Here is a 17,204-nt window from a genome sequence, read left to right on the forward strand (position 1 = left end):
CCTGCCCTCTTGGGGCTTAGAGTCTAATAGGGGAGACAACAAATAGCATGAATAGGCACATAAACGATATGTGCAGGGCAGATGGAAGGTAATTTCAGAGGAGAGGGCACTAGCAACTGAGGGCACCAGGAAAGGCTTCTTGCAGATGCTAAGATTTGAGCAGAATCTTAAAGGAAGATGCAGGGAAATTAAAAGACAGACATGAGGAGGATAAGTTCATCCAAACCAACAGGGGAATTGATGATGATGATACTTGGCAAGGGTTTAACATCCATTACTCCATTTGATCATTGCAATAACCCATTGAAGTTGCTCCTAAAGCTATTATCAACATTTTACATAGGGGTAAATGGAGGCACAGAGAGGTTTCCACTTAATTTGACCAAGGTCAAATTTAATGTCAGAACAACATTTAAACTGATCTTCCTCCCCCTAGTGAGACGTTCTTTCCACCTCACCGTATCATTGTCTGTTTCTGAGGTGACACAGTGGTTCTGCTCCTCATCCTTGTTTTCCCTCTTCCCTTTAGAAACTGAGACCTGGAATCAAACTGTTCTGTGCCCCCCCAATTCAGTTATTACTGTGCTCAGAATCTGATCTCATCAGTCTTACCATCGTTCACCCTAATTGACTATCAAGCTCTTGAAGGAAGAGATGGTTTAGTTTTTGTCTTTGTCTCCCCAGAGTGCCTAGCACAGTGCCTGGGACATAATAGGTATTTAATAAATATTTATTGAAATGAACCAGGGGCAGCTAGGTGGTACAGTGGATAGAGCACCTGGAGCAGTGGATTCAGGAGGACCTGAGTTCAAATCCGACCTCAGACTCTTAACACATACTGGTTGTGTGACCCTGGGCAAGTCACTTAACCCCAATTGCCTCACAGAAAAAAAAAAAAAACAAAGAAAGAAATGAACCAGACTGTAAACCTGATTGACAGGCACACACCTTCAGACAACATACTTACTTTTGAGGCAGAGGAGAAGGAGGTATCTAGCAAGTTTCATCACTCAACACTTTCTCCCACTATTTACTCTATACTCTCATGCCTTGCTATGGTGATGAGACCTCTTACCTACCACACTCGTTCATTAGCTCTCATAGCTCTTGTGTCAAAATGCATATTCACTGGGATCACAGCCTTAGTCCTGGCCTTTTCTTTCATCCTGCTGCACTAATAAGACCCAAACCAGGTTCCAATCACCCCAAAGGACCACAATGGCCTTGTACAAACTCCCATAGATTCATAATGAAATGCTTCAATCCTTACTGTGACTGTCCTTGCTTCCTTGCTGGAGCCAAGAGACCAGGCCTGAATTGACTGTATGCATCTGAGAGTAAGAAAGCCCTTCCTGGACTTCAAGAAACACTCTGGTGCCCTTCACTGTTATCCAGTGTTTAAATTTGGTTGACACATTAAATAAAATTACCCATTATTCCATTTCCTATTCACCTGGTATTGCAGAAATTTTGCCTGAGACTTATACATCTCCTGTATTATCAAAACAATAGCAAGGATGGCCATTATATTATACATTATACACTATTATGCAATATAATTATATTGTAATTAAATAATATTATTATATAATTATGTAATATAATATAATTATTACAATAAAATAACAATTGCATGATTTAATTGTTATAATTAACTGCATAGTATTATAGTTATATTTATTTATTAGAATATTATTATATTCTGATTTTAGAAAGGACATCCGATATAGGAGATCATAGATGGTAAATAATGGGAAAGATGCTAATACTACAGAACAAGTCTACAATCACTCTTCCACATGACAGCTCTTCAAATACTTCAATACAGCTATCAGATCCTATGGGTCTACTCTTCTCTGTGCTATATGTTCTTAGTTCTTTCCACCAAGTCTTCTGTGGGATGGGCTAAAGGTCTCTCACCACCCTCCTCTGGATACCATAGTTTAAGAAGGATATTATTGATAAGGACCCAGAGCTGCCCACAATACAATGATCCAAGACAATCCCAAAGGACTAATGAAGCATACTATCCGCCTCCAAAGAAAGAATTGATATTGATTGAATACAGAATGAAGCATGCTATTAGGGTAGCTAGGTGGTGCAGTAGATAGATAGAGCACCAGCCCTGGAGTCAGGAGTACCTGAGTTTAAATCCAGCCTCGGACACTTAACACTTACTAGCTGTGTGGCCCTAGGCAAGTCACTTAACTCCAATTGCCTCACCAAAAAAACAAACAAAAAACTATGCTATTTTTCACTTTCATTTTTTCTTTCATTCAAGTTTTCTTATACAAAATGACAAATATGGTAATGTTTTACATAATTGCACATGTATAACCTATATCTGATTACTTACTGTCTGAGGGAGTGGGGAGAGAAGGGAGAGAAGAAGCGATAAAATTTGGAACTCAAAACTTTAAATAAAAATATTTATTATTTAAAAAAACCATACACTTTGAGTCTGATCATGCATTCAGTTCTGAATCCATTTAATTAAAGGATCATGTAGCCCACATTTTATATTTTTCAAAAGAGGAGATACTTTATCGAACACTTTGCTAATTTAATCAAACTTCATTGCAAATAAAGTGGCAAGAAAAGATAATCTCATGCACACAAGATAAACTCTATGATAATTGGGGAGAGTGTCACATGCAGAAAAATGTTACAGGACGACATAAATAGAAGGCACTCATAGAAAATAAACACATCAAAAACTGATGTGTGAAGGGTACACACATCAGGGATTGATGTGGCCAGAGTATACCTATGACTGGGGCAATTCACACTTGCAGAGCTGGGACAATGCTGCAGAGGTACTGATGTTTTCTGGTGATGTCATCAGGTTGCTTTTTACTGGGCATTGTTTCTTGGTCAAGAGCCATGAGCCAGTATACCCAGACAGACAACAGCTTGCAAAAAGGCAGCAGCATTCTCTTGGCTAAGATTGAATGTATTCTTTTGACTTCCTGTACCTGGGGCTAATTCAAAGTCCCTGGTCACAGGTAACTATATTACTTAAGAGTAGGAAATTGCTTATCACTCCTGTCAAATCCTTGATTCATATTCTGTGTCCCCAAAAGATAATTTTGATAACTTTGCTCAAAATATATATTCCTACAGGAACTGCGTGAAGGCTAGGGTGCTGAGTTTACCCTGAAGCCCAAGATCTTCTTTTATTGGCATTCAATTAGAGAGAAATAACAAATGCCAGGTGAAGAAGTCAAGGACATTGCATGAAATCCAGATCCACATTCTTGAGTTTATTATGTACACCTGTCAAGAACAAAACCTCTTTGATTCTCTTTTGGTTATATTCACTCAGCACAAATTCCCATTCTTAGTTCAGATTTTAGAGACTCAAAGGATGGAGGATATACATGCTACTGTATTAAATACCCATTTTCATCCAAAGCACCTGGAGACCACAGTCTTGTGCCTCAGAGGGAGGGAGAGGAAATACCTTAAAGAGGAGAATAATGTTAGTAGTGGGAGGAAGGGTATGAGGTAGAGTGAGACTGCAGCCAGCTGTGTATCAAAAGTTCCACCCACACCTGGTTGGAGAAGAGTAAATATTTGGATGGGTCAGCATTGCAGGCAGTGTTGGTGTATAAGCAAGGTTCTAGCAAGAGGCCTATATTTTTCCTTCAAGTCTTTAAGAGCTCTTCTCAATCAGGCTCAGTTCTTGACATAAGAGCATTCTGACTTACCATATCTGGAATACTAATTGTGGCAGCCTTGTTGGTATCTTTCCTAGTACTGAGGAGACTGAAATAAGATATTTCAACAGTAAAAATTATACTTCTTCACATTCTTTAGTTTATTGCAACTTTTATTGTTAATTCCAGAAAGCTTTAAGGCAAAACATGAACTAAACAAATATCAAAATGTCAAAATGACATTCATGACTGCAGTAAGTAGAGATACAGTGGGATTGAATGGCTAGTTATCTTAGACTAGGTGTATGTTTGTGCCAAATGTAGATTTGGGATCTGGAAAGATTAGATAAAGGAGATAATAACAATGATAAAACAGCTCAACAACCTCCATCAAACTTTTTATTAAATATAAACAAACATTCAGCAAAGCTATATGTCGACAGGTATTGTTCTCCTGGGTCCTTTCCACAGGGAGGCTCCCAAATCAATAATAACAGCCTGAAATAGAATAAAAAATTTCTCCAGTATGAACAACAATACTTCCTTCTCAGTGTTGGTTATATATGGAATTTACCAAAAAGTGGGCATTTAGCCTTTTCCTCCTCAGGTTTCTGTGACTAAGTTCTATGCATACACTTTAATCATTAATATCATGGGGGTCCAGGCACTCTCTTAGGTTCCAACTGCTGGGGAGAATAATGCCTAAAACATTAGGTAAGGTTTTAGCAGAACTTGTAGTGACGTGGCTGTAGTGGTCTGCTGTTCCATCCGTCTCCCTTCTGTATTTATTCTATGTGGCCTTGTCTGCTGACCTCATGGAGTAGGTATTCAGGAACTTGTCTGGCTTAGTTGTGTTTCCCCAGGTATCACCTTGTGGGCCTTATTGTTAGGTCCTCTGCTACCCAGGAACTTAGAAAATATAAACAGAGTGTCTTGAGAAATGAGCATAGAGTCAACAAACTTGGCCTGGAGCTGTATATATGATCATCTATAATAAAACAGCCCCCCATCCCAAGAAAATGAGCCCATTGTGGACATAAGGAAATGATGCCTGTGAGTCCTAGAGGAACTTCAATCAATATACAGTTATTAATAAGCTACTCTGTTCCAAGCACTATACTAGGTGCTAGAGACACAAAACCACACACACACACACACACACACACACACACACACACACACACACACACACACACAAGAAAACAACCTTGACTCTCAAAGAGCTTTGTTGCTTTCACGGTTGTTCAGTCATTTGTCATGTTCAACTCTTTCTGACCCTGTGGATCTGTTTCCATGGGGTTTTCTTGGCAAAGATACTGGGGTGTTTTGTCATTTCCTTCTCCAGTGGAAAAGAGAGGTAAAGTTATTTGCCCACGGTTAAGCAGATAGCAAGTTTCTGAGGCTGGATTTTAATCCAGATCTTCTTGATTTCAATCCAGTCCTCTGCCCCCTCAAAGAGCATACACTCATTAATGGAGACAATATGTACATATATATAATCAATAAAGAAGTTAGAAAGAGAGGAAACTAGAAGATGAAAGAATCAGGAAAGTCTTCCTGTAAAAGGTGGGGTTTGACCTGAGTCTTGAAGGAAGTAAGGTGAGTTCAAGTCTCACCTCTGACAAATATAAACCCTGGGCAAGTCACTAACCTATCAGCATCCAAGGCAGTTCGCTAAGACAAATGTTGCAGAGAAGATGTCCAGAAACCATTGATAAAGGAAATTCATCCCTAGGAATTCACTATACCAATGAAATCACTGAGCTCTTTAAAAAAGCGGGGGAGGGGAATGAGGTATTCTTTGAGGCAGAGGCGAGGTTCATGTACATTCCAAGAATAGGGTAGAGCCAATGTGAAGTACAGTCCTTCACACTGTCTACCCTCTATATTATTTTTTTTCTCTACTCACCCCTCTCTCTGTCCTTCCTCCACTCTTTTTTCTTTTTCTTTTTGCGGGGCAATGAGGGTTAAGTGACTTGTCCAGGGTCACACAGCTAGTAGGTATCAAGTATCTGAGGCTGGATTTGAACTCAGGTTCTCCTGAATCCAGGGCCATTGCTTTATCTATTATGTCACCTAGCTGCCATGTAGCTGCCCCCCTCCCCCCTACACTCTTGCTCTGGTTTTCTTCTTTATTTTTTGCCCTTTCCTCTATTCATTTGCCCTCTGCCAATGACACTCATTGACATTGCTCTCAACTTGGACAAACAGATTGAAATCTGAGTTAAAGAGTGTCTTCACTCCTGGTTTGTGCTTTCCCTGTGAAAATGTCTTTTGGGAGCCTCTTCAATACAAGATAATCCCTTAACCTCCACATTGTGGTCTTTGTCTTTAAACCAGGGAGGTCAAATTCTGTTTTCTTTACTAGTTTGACCAACACTTCACAGTTTCCATATCTGTATCTCTGTAATCTCTAGTTCTCCAAATTCCTAATGTCTCCAAGATTTCTGCACTTTTGGAATGCATGAAGTCATTAAAGTCATTAAAGGCCAGTTTCCTCCTATTAGATTATACTCAGTTTTTCTGGATGATATTTTTTGTTGTAATCTTATATTCTTTTTTTCTAGAATATCATATTTCATACTCTCTATTCTTTCATATAAATCTTGTATTAGCCTGACTGTTGCTTTGGTATTTGAATTCTTTCTTTCTTGCTGTTTGCATTATTTTTTCTTTGATGTGGAAGCTTTGGATTTTGGCTATAGTGTTTTTGAGAATTTTTATTTTGAAGTTTCTTTCAGGAGGTGATTGGCCAGTTCTTTCTATTTTCACTTTGCCCTTTGGTTCTAAAAGATCTATGTAGTTTTCTCTGGTGATTTATTGAATTATAAGGTCTAAGCTTTTCTGGGGGTGGGGGTGGGAGGAATAATGGTTTTCTTTCTTTCTTTTTTTTTTTTTTTGCAGGGCAATAGGGGTTAAGTGACTTGCCCAGGGTCACACAGCTAGTTAGTGTCAAGTGTCTGAGGCCAGATTTTTAACTCAGGTACTCCTGAATCCAAGGCCGATGCTTGATCCACTGCGCCACCTAGCTGACCCCCAATAGCTTTCAAGTAATATAATGATTCTTAAATTAGCTCTCCTTGGTGTATTTTACAAATAATTTGTTTTTGTTATGAGATACCTTACATTTTCTTCTTTGTTTTTTCAGTCTTTTGAATTTTTTAAAAGAAAATATTTATTGTTATCTCATGGAGTTATTATATTTTATTTGGTCCATTCTAATTTCTAGGGAATTAATTTCTTGGGTAAAGTTGTACCAAGTTTGTGCCAAGCTGTTGATTTTCTTTCCAATTCTTTCTCTTATAGTTCTCATTTCTTTTTCATATTTTTCCTCTCATAATCTCATTTATTTTAAAAATAATTTTTATATTTTAAAAAATTTGCTTTATCTCTTCTCAGAATTTTGGTTGAGCTTATGCCCGAGTTGTTTTTTTTTTTTTTTCTGAGGCTTTGCTTATAGATTTTTGGAATTTTTCTGTTCTTCTGGGCATTCCTTTCACCATGGAATTTCTTTATCATGGGATTCTTTTTTTGTTTGCTCATTGTTCCAGTACCTGCATGCTACTAGCTAGACCTAGTTCCCAGTTTCCATAGACCTCTCTCTCTCTTTCATCCTATCCTGACTTGGATTAGAAATATGACTCACTGTAATTTTTTCCCCCTTGGATTTCACAATCAGGACTTGATCTTATTTTCGAGATCTTTGTGGAGACATTTTACTGGCTATCTTGGCTATACTTCTTCCTGTTATGGCACCATCTTGGTTCTGCCTCAGTCATTTTATTTTACAAATGAGGAAGTTAAGGCCCACTGAGGCAAAGTGACTTGCCTGATCTCACAGCTACTAAACAGAGGCAGAATATAAATCCATATGCTATGACTCCAAATCGAATACTCCTTCCATTCCACCATGCTAACTTCCTAGTTTTCTTCTTGCTCTTTCCGATTAATAGGATAAAAACTCATATTATAGATCTTTAGCAGGCTCTCGCAATTAAATATATCACTGGAACTTGATTTGTCCTTACTCATGGAAAGAGCAAATGCTGAGTAGTTGGTAGTTCTGCTGTAATTCTTTTTTTTTTTTTTTTAAAGTGAGGCAATTGGGGTTAAGTGACTTGCCCAGGGTCACACAGCTAGTAAGTGTTAAGTGTCTGAGGCCAGATTTGAACTCAGGTATTCCTCACTCCAGGGCCGGTGCTCTATCCACTGCACCACCTAACTTTCCCTCCTGCTGTAATTCTTAAAGTCATTATATCCTTTGGTTCTGTTCCTCCATTATACTTCCCAAAAGGATATCCTTTTGGGGGAGTCTTTCCCCACCCCCAGGTCTTGCTGTTTTTGAATTTGATCTTTGCACCTTCTAATAATAAGGAACAAAAAAGCCTACTTATAAAAAGAAGAGATTTCCATTTTAGTTCCTGTGTTGATTTCTCTCATGTGTGTTTTTTTTTCTGGCCTAATTAACACCTAAGGGAAAATGTTTCCTTTTAAACCTTGGTCATCTTCAGGGCTTGGAAAAAGTTGGATTTCTCTATCTTGTACAGTCTAATCCCTACTGTAGGAGCCAACCTGGAGGAGAGCATTGTTTTCTCATTTTTTTTTCCTCCCAGTTGATTTCATTAGGGAGCTGGTAAAACTTTCCATTGCTTGTGTTTAAATGGCAAGAGAATTGTTTTTTTGGTTCTAAGTTTGCTTTTTAGCATCCATAGCATGTTTAGGGCTAGGAAATGAACTGTTTTTCTATAATTAGCCTCTTTTCCATCTGCCCCTTTCTGACTGTGACACAATTCTGAACATAGGGAAGGACCCAAAGGATTGATTAAAACATTGTTGTATATTTAATCTATAGAAACTCAAACATAACCCTTACTACTCTACCAGCATAGAATCTTCTAATAATGGAAATTAATATTTAGAATCATGGGATCTGGGCAGCTAGGTAGCACAGTAGATAGAATGCTGGGTCTGGAGTCAGAAAGAATGAAGTTCAAATTTGGCCTTAGATATGTCACTTAATTCTATTTGCCTTAGTTTCCTCATTTGTAGAATGAGTTGGAGAAGGTAATGGCAAACCACTCAAGCAGCTTTGTCAAGAAAACCTCAAATGGAGTCATGTGTCAGACATGACTAACCCCCCGCCCCCCAGTGATTAAACAAAAATAATAATATCTAGATCCGCAAGGGGCCTTAAAATAATTTTCTAACTAGTCCAATTCTCTCATATTATGTTATTTTGGGAAATTTTGGGGGGAAGGCACATCATATAAAACCCTGACATGCTTAAAGTGAATCCCATACAATATGCAATCTTAAAAACAGCTGCGGAAAACAGCTTAAAAGAGTATGAGCAACTGATAGTATGTTCCACTGTGTCCCCAACTGCCCAAAATGCATATTTTAGGGTAGCAATTTGGTGGTTATGTGGAGGATGGGTTAGAGAGGGGGAGGGACTAAAAGCAGGGAGGCTAATGCAGCAGATCAGGTGAGAGTTATGTGGTCCATTATGCTAAACATAAATGATGAGGGCTCCAACTAGAGTGATAGCTGTGTGAATAAAGAAAAGGAAGTTGGAGCAAGAGATTTGGGGTAGATAGGGCCAATGAAATTTGGCAATAGGTTGGACATAGAGGATGGGGGAAGCCACAGAGTCAAGGAGGAATAGAGAGGTGGTATTGACTCTGAAAAATTGGGAACTTAGGAAGAGCAGTAGGCTTTTGAGAGTTCCATTTTGGACGTTTTGAGTTTGAGATGGCTATGAGATATCCGAGTAGAAATTTCCTTCAGACAGTTGCTGATGAAAGACTAAAGCTTAGGAGAAAGATGAGGGCTGGAAATAGAGGTTTGGGAATCATCTGCAGAGAACAATAATTATACCAGTGAGAACCGATGAGATAACTAAGAGAAAGTGTATCAAGAGAGAGGTAAGGAGGGCCAAGGACAAAGTACTGGGGCATTCCCACACATAGGGTGGGGTATATGATTTGGAAATATTTGGGTGAAAAGGAAATGAATTGGTTAGTGATTCAGGAGGGTTTCATAATTTTCCTGATTAAAGTGAGTGGAAATGGGATTTTGAAAAATAATGGCTTTTTACCTTTACGAACAGTTTTCTCAGAACAAAATTTTGTCCATTTAGTGAAGGATAGATAAATTTTCTGTAAAAGCTACACTGGTGGAAATAATGGTACACCAGGTGACCTGGTAGATTTGAAGTCTACAAAAATTTGGGTAGGAATCCATGCCAGCCAGGGAGACCCTGAACCTGACTATTAGATTTCCTAGGAAAGGTATGCCCTAGAGAGGGGGTTTAATGAACCAAAGAGAGCCCCGAGAACCACCTTACACCTAATGTTTCCTTGATAGCCCAAATGACCTCCCCTTAAATGCCTGAGAAACATAAAGTGAGAGTGGCTTGTTTTTTTGTTTTTTGTTTTTTGTTTTTTTTTAGTGAGGCAATTGGGGTTAAGTGACTTGCCCAGGGTCACACAGCTAGTAAAGTGTTAAGTGTCTGAGGCCGGATTTGAACTCAGGTACTCCTGACTCCAGGGCCAGTGCTCTATCCACTGTGCCACCTAGCTGCCCCGAGAGTGGCTTGTTGATGTTTCATGAGAGTTAGCCACAGTGAGCACGACCTCTCTTCATATGTGACCGCTCCTCAGAGACCCAGGGAAGCAGGCATTTGTGCAAATGAACAGTCTAGAGGAAGAACTATTTGAGGAAGAAAGGAAGCATGCCAGATTTCTGTCATCTCTTCAATAATGGCACACAACCAAACAAAGCTGGGCTTTGGTGAAACTCAGTGGAGGAATCTTTTCATGAATTACTCAGCAGGGCCCAGGATAACTATTTTCCCAACAATCTCTCTGGGCTGTACTGTATTTGCTGAAAGCAACATTGGAGCAATGCCAATTCAATAGAGATAGTGAAGGAATGGGCCGCATTCAAAGGGTAGTTTTCTATTCTATTCTATTGAAAGTGGGTTTGTCAGACTTTTCATGAGTATAGAAAAGGGGACAGAGAAGGAAATTTTTCTCATTTTTTTAGAACCTTGTTAATCACCAGTACAGTAAAATACCTGCTCTTCAAATCAATACTTTTCCCCACACACATTCCCATCCATCTTGAGATGCTCAACTCACATCTATTCTGGATTTTATCATCTTTCTGGTTCTCATCTCATTTCTAAGATTGCATGTACACAATTCTTAAAGTTTAAGTGTCATCTCTTGAGGGGAGAGGTGTAGACTAAAGGGAAAGTGGGGGAAGGAACTTTCTCCCATGTGAAAGGAGCCCTCAAATTATTACCTCCTTTCTCAGATTACACAGCATGTCTTGGCCTCTATAGGATCACAGAGTTAGAGCTGGAAGCGACTTAGGAGATCATCCAGTTCAACTCTTTCATTTTACAGATGAAGAGACTGAGGCTTAGAGGAGACAGGTAGCTTATTTAAGTGTCAGAGCTGGAATTTGAATTGCTGTCTTTCCGAGTCTTGAAGGCTACACAAACAAAGCTGGACCACACTGTCTTTTCCCTTCCTACCTTGAGCAGTGCCTTAAATATACTACATGCTTTTTGAATTGAAATGTCACAGGATCATAGGATTTAGATATTAAAGTAATCTTAGAGATCATTGAACCTGCTCATTTTGCAAACTAGCAAATTCAGAGCGTATAAGAGTCTTAGAGTTGGAAGGGACCTTGCCTGCCATCTAGACCAACCTGAACTCAAACAGGAATTATTTCTATAGCATCTCCAACAAGTGGTCATCTAGCTCACAGACCTTTGGAGAGAGAGGTTATGTTATCTCCTAAGGCAATATTTGCACTTTTTTGTAATTCTAATTGTTAGGAAGGTTTTCCTGAGATAAGCCTGAATCTGTCTTATCACAACCTCTACTCAGTGCTCCTAGAACTACCAAGGGGGATAAACGGCAGGTTATTCTCTCTCCCATATGAAGGTTCTTCAGATATACCAAGATGGTATCATATTCCCCCTTTGTCTTCTCTAAACTAAGCATGCCCAAATGATTTAGTTGATCTTTGTTTGCCATGCATACAAGGAACTAAATTACACCGATTGCCCACCTCTGCATGCCCTCCAGTTTATTAGTATTTTTTCTAAAATGTTGTGAGGCCAGGTGGAGAGAACACCAGACCTGGAGTCAGGAAGACTCATTTTCATGGGTTCAAATCTATCTCTCAGACATTTACTAGCTTTGAGACCCTGTAAAAGTCACTTAGCCCAGTTTACCTGTTTCCTCATCTGTAAAATGGCCTGGAGAAGGAAATGGAAAATCACTCCAGTATCTCTGCCAAGAAATCCCTAAAAAGAGTCACAAAGAGTTGGATGTGACTAAAACAACTGAACAACAGCAACAACAAAAACGTCATGCCCAGATTGAATTAAATTTGGTAATATAGCTATTGTTTTCCCAAGATAGAGTATAGAGAGACTATAACCTCCTTAATCCTTAGCCAATGCAGGTTAAGGCCACATTAGCTTTTTATGTCTGCCATATCATATGTTGATCGATATTGAACTAAGCAACATTTAGCATACCTTTATTGCTCTAACAAAGAGACAGCAACAATCCTCCAGATATTTTTTTTAAAGAAAAACTGCTAACTAGCTATGCTTTTTTCATCTTATTAGGAAGCTGATTTTTTTAACCAAACTGCGAGACTAATGTTTATTACTACTGAATTGTATCTTATTAGCATTGGTCCAATGTTTTGGCTTGTTGAGATGTTTTTGAATCCTGGCTGTCATTCACTGTTAATTATTCTTCCTAGCTTGGCATCACCCACAGATTTAATGTGTGTCATCTATATATACGTTTATCTAAGTCATTGATAGAAATAGTTGAGGATAGAGATCTGGGACACTACATTAGAGAATTCCTTCCAAATTGAAGCTGAATCATTAATGAATATTCCTTGGACTTGTCCAATCAACCAAATCTGAATCTACCTTATTTTAGGATGGGCTAGGCTAGAGAGCTCTCCTTCTTGTCCGCAAGAATAACATGAGAGGGGCAGCTAGTTGGCACAGTGGATAAAGCATTGGCCCTGGATTCAGGAGTACCTGAGTTCAAATCCTGCCTCAGACACTTGACACTTACTAGCTGTGTGACCCTGGGCAAGTCACTTAACCCCCAATGCCCCACAAAAAAAAAAAAAAAAAGAATAACATGAGAGATTTTGCCAAATGCTTTGATAAAATCGAGGTAAACTCTATCCATAGAATTTCCCTAATCTACCAGTTTAGCAACCTTGTCATAAAAGGAAATGAGTTTAATCTGTCATGATCTGTTTCTGATGAAACCTTTCTGTTTCTTTGTGATTATGATTTTCCTTTGTTAGCTATTTGTTTTTGTTTTTGTTTTTTGGGTAGGGCAATGGGGGTTAAGAGCTATTTGTTTTTTATATAAGTATTTTATTATTTTCAAGTTACATGTAGAAATAGTTTTCAACTACAATTTCTAGTTTCAAATTTTTCTCCTGCCCTCCCTGCCCTCCCCCCTCCCCAAGACAGCAAGCAATCTGATATAGGTTAAATATGTACAATCACATTAAACATATTTCTGTATTAGTCATGCTGTGCAAGAAGAATCAGAGCAAAAAGGAAAATCCTCAAAAAAGAAAAGCAAAAAAACCCAACAACCCACAATAGAAATAGTATGGTTCAATCTGCATCTATGTTAGCTATTTTTTAACCAGCCTTTAATAATATTGTATAGTCTTGATTTTTTTCCCCTTAGGAATTGATGAAGATTATTTGCTTATAGTTTGTAGACTAAATTTTCTTTCTTTTTTAAAAAAAAACTGTAATAACTTTTATCTTTTATTCTGTAGGATTTCTCCAATCGTCCACAATCTTTTACAGACAATTGGCTCTGAATTCCAATCAAAGCTGCCCCTTTTTGTAGTTCTTTTGGCTATACATGAGGGGTTGGTAACTTGAACCCATACTCTCTTGCTATATATTTACTGATCTGGGAAATCAGCTCCTTGTTAACCATCTTTTGTTCTGTCTTTTCAAGTTCAAAGGTCATTTTCCTTGGCAGAGTAAAGGGAATCAAAATAAAGTTGATTCATTTTGCCTTTTGCTCTGTTTTTCAATTATCATCCTATCCACTTGTGCAGGGCTCCTATCCTTTTTTTGATCCTCTTCTCTTCCCCTGTGTAGCTAAAAATGTCATCTATTGTCCTGTGCTTTCCTGAACAGCCTATGTCCTCTTCACAGTTTTCTTATAGGACAGTGCCATCCTTTGGTTGTCACCTCCATCACCTCCCTTAGTTTTCATCTTCTAATATGATCCATCAGTTCTCTTTAGATGAGTCTCCATTCTTTTCTCTCTTCATATGAATTCTTTCTCTGTTTCTTGTGAATTGGGCTTACTTCCCGTTCAGATTTTTCGTCCTTGATATTGTGTGTATTCTCAAGGCAGCATGGTATTGTGGATAGAGTTTTAGACTTGTATTCAGGAAGATGTGGGTTCAGATTTTGCCTCAGATACTTTTCTTTTTTGTTTGTTTGTTTTCGTTTCTGTTTCTGTTTTTGTTTTTGTTTTTTTGGTGAGGCAATTGGGGTTAAGTGACTTGCCCAGGGTCACACAGCTATGTCTGAGGCCGAATTTGAACTCAGGTCCTCCTGAATCCAGGGCCGGTGCTCTATCCACTGTGCCATCTAGCTGCCCCCTGACTCAGATACTTCTTAACTGTATGACCCTTGGCAAATCACTTAACCTTTCTGGGTCTCAGTTTCCTTATCTGTCAAACGAAGAAGTTAGATCATCTCTGACTCTATGATATTATTTAAAAGGTCCCTTCCAAATCTAAATCTATGATATTCTTTTTCTTAACTCTTTAAAACGTGTACTCCCAGAATCTAGAATGCATGTCAGATTAATTGAAATTTTCTCTTTTTCTTGAACATGAACTTTAAGATAGTGTGGTCATTACCCCTCTCCTCAACTAGGTTTCTTCCATTTCAGCCTTATATGCCCATAATAGAATTTCCTCTTGACTTCCACTTTTAGAAGAACTGAATTATCATCAAGGGACATCAAGAAATTACGAAGTGCTCTGCTATTAGGGAATACAGGGGAGAGAGAGAGAGAGAGAGAGAGAGAGAGAGAGAGAGAGAGAGAGAGAGAGAGAGAGAGAGAGAGAGAATATGAATTCTTCAATTCTTCAGCAGATACAGACTGAGGTTCAGAGAGTTGAAATTATTTATCTAATATCATGTCAGTGGGTTAATGGTAAAGCCAGGACTTCTGATTCATAGGCTAATACTTCTCCACTGATTCATACTATCTAATCAAAGCTGTATGCTTCCAAATATCTAGGTTTGCTATAGATGGTAGTAAGAATATAAAACACGGGGCAGCTAGGTGGCGCGGTGGATAAAGCACTGGCCCTAGATTCAGGAGTACCTGAGTTCAAATCCAGCCTCAGACACTTGACACTTACTAGCTGTGTGACCCTGCGCAAGTCACTTAACCCCCATTGCCCTGCAAAAAAAAAAGAATATAAAACACAATTCTATTAAAAAAAAAAAGATTTTGCTAAAATCACCTAGAACACAATAAATATTTACTTACTTTGAATTAATGTCTTTATCTGTAACTCATCATGCTAGGTTGTGAGGATACAAAACCAACAATGAAATCACCCCTACCCTCAAGGAGCTTGCCTTCTATGGATGAAACACTATGTATACATATGTTGTTGTTGTTCAGTTGTTTCAGTTGTGTTCAAATCTTCATGACCCCATTTGGGATTTTCTTGGCAAAGATACTGGAGTGGTTTGCCATTTCCTTCTCCATCTCATTTGAGGTGGAGGAACTGAGGCAAACAGATGAAATGGGAGAACTGAGGCAAATAGGGTTATGTGACTTGCCCATGTTCACACAGCTAATAAGTGTCTGAGGCCACGTTTGAATCCAGAAAGTTGAGCCTTCCTGACTTCTGGCCCAGCATTCTATTCACTGTGACACCTAGCTTTCCAGGGTATACATATAAACAAATTTCACCACCTGAGGGAGCTTGTGAGAGAGTTTAATCTGTAGTAGCATTGCTTCACCAGTGGTACATGGGTAGTAGATGCCTTCCACTGCTACATTACTATGTTTGTGTAGCTTTCTCACTTTTACCTTCCCCCATGGAGATTAGATTTTAGGGAAAAATGGTAGGAATATTCTAAGTCATTTTCATTAAATGTGGTAGCTTTTTCTCCCATGATGCTTTTGGTTGGCTGCCTCTTTTAAAAATGAAAGGAATCAAGGGGCAGCTAGGTGGTGCAGTGGATAGAGCACTGGCCCTGGAATCAGGAGGACCTGAGTTCAAATCCAGCCTCAGACACTTAACACTTACCAGCTGTGTGACCCTAGGCAAGTCACTTAACTCCAATTGCCTCACCAAAAAAAAAAATTAAAAATTAAAAATGAAAAATGAAAGGAATCTAGGAGTGTCAGGTACTTTTGTAAGGCTTGTGAATGTCAAAAGTTCCCCCTCTCCCTATTTTGCTACTCTTGGCTCAGGCTTCAGTTCAAATCAGGCAAACTAATATGTCTTTTGTGTGTGAAAAGGGAAACCCCACTTTCTCCTATTCACAAACCTATACATCAAATAGCTTGGGTATTTATTGGCCAATAAGTTTATGGTTAGATGTGAAGATAAACATTTAGAAAAAAACCTGAAACATCCATGGCTCTTGTTTTTCATGTAGGAAAGTGGTATATGTATTCATGTAAATCAGCAATAGCTAATAGTCATAAATGCTAATATTTATATAGCACTTACTCTGTGCCAGACACCATGCTAAGTGCTTTGCAATTATTATCTCATGTGGTCCTCACAGCGAACCTGAAAGCGGGTGATATTATTATACCCATTCAATAGTTGAGAAAACTGATACAAACAGGTTAAGTGACTTGCCCAGGATCACACAGCTAAAAAGTGTCAGGCTGAATTTAAACCCAACTCTTCCTGACTCCAGGAAATAACACAGAGGATAGTTACTTCACCTTGGAGAGAGGGAAGGGGAAGGGAAATGGGTATCTCAATCTTTTCTCCTTGCTCAAACTTATTATTTTTTCTAGATCTATAAAATAACTTTTTGGTAATTTGATTAGAATGGTCAATAAATCAATTTAAGTAGAATTATCATTTTTAATTTGCTCATATTTGATCAGTGATAAAAAGTTTACACATTTCATAGTTCATAGATTAAACTTATCCCTGGCTCTAGATCATCACTGTATAGGCTCACACTGGCAGGACCTTCAGTGGTTCTTCTTCCCATAAGCCTCTTCCAGTTGAGGTAATAGGGCTTGTCTGTCCTAGGTCAAGTCCAAAGCCACAGGAACTTGGGCAAAAAAACCCCTGCCCAGCAACTTCCCTGGCCTGCCTCTCTCTCTCTCTCTCTCTCTCTCCACATCTCCATGAGTCCAAAAGATGAATCATACACAATACAAAGTAAATACAAGGTAATTTTGGAGGGATGCTAACAGTTGGGAGTGGGAAAAAGATTAGTAA

Source organism: Dromiciops gliroides, chromosome 2, assembly GCF_019393635.1.
Source record: "Dromiciops gliroides isolate mDroGli1 chromosome 2, mDroGli1.pri, whole genome shotgun sequence".
NCBI lineage: Eukaryota > Metazoa > Chordata > Mammalia > Microbiotheria > Microbiotheriidae > Dromiciops > Dromiciops gliroides.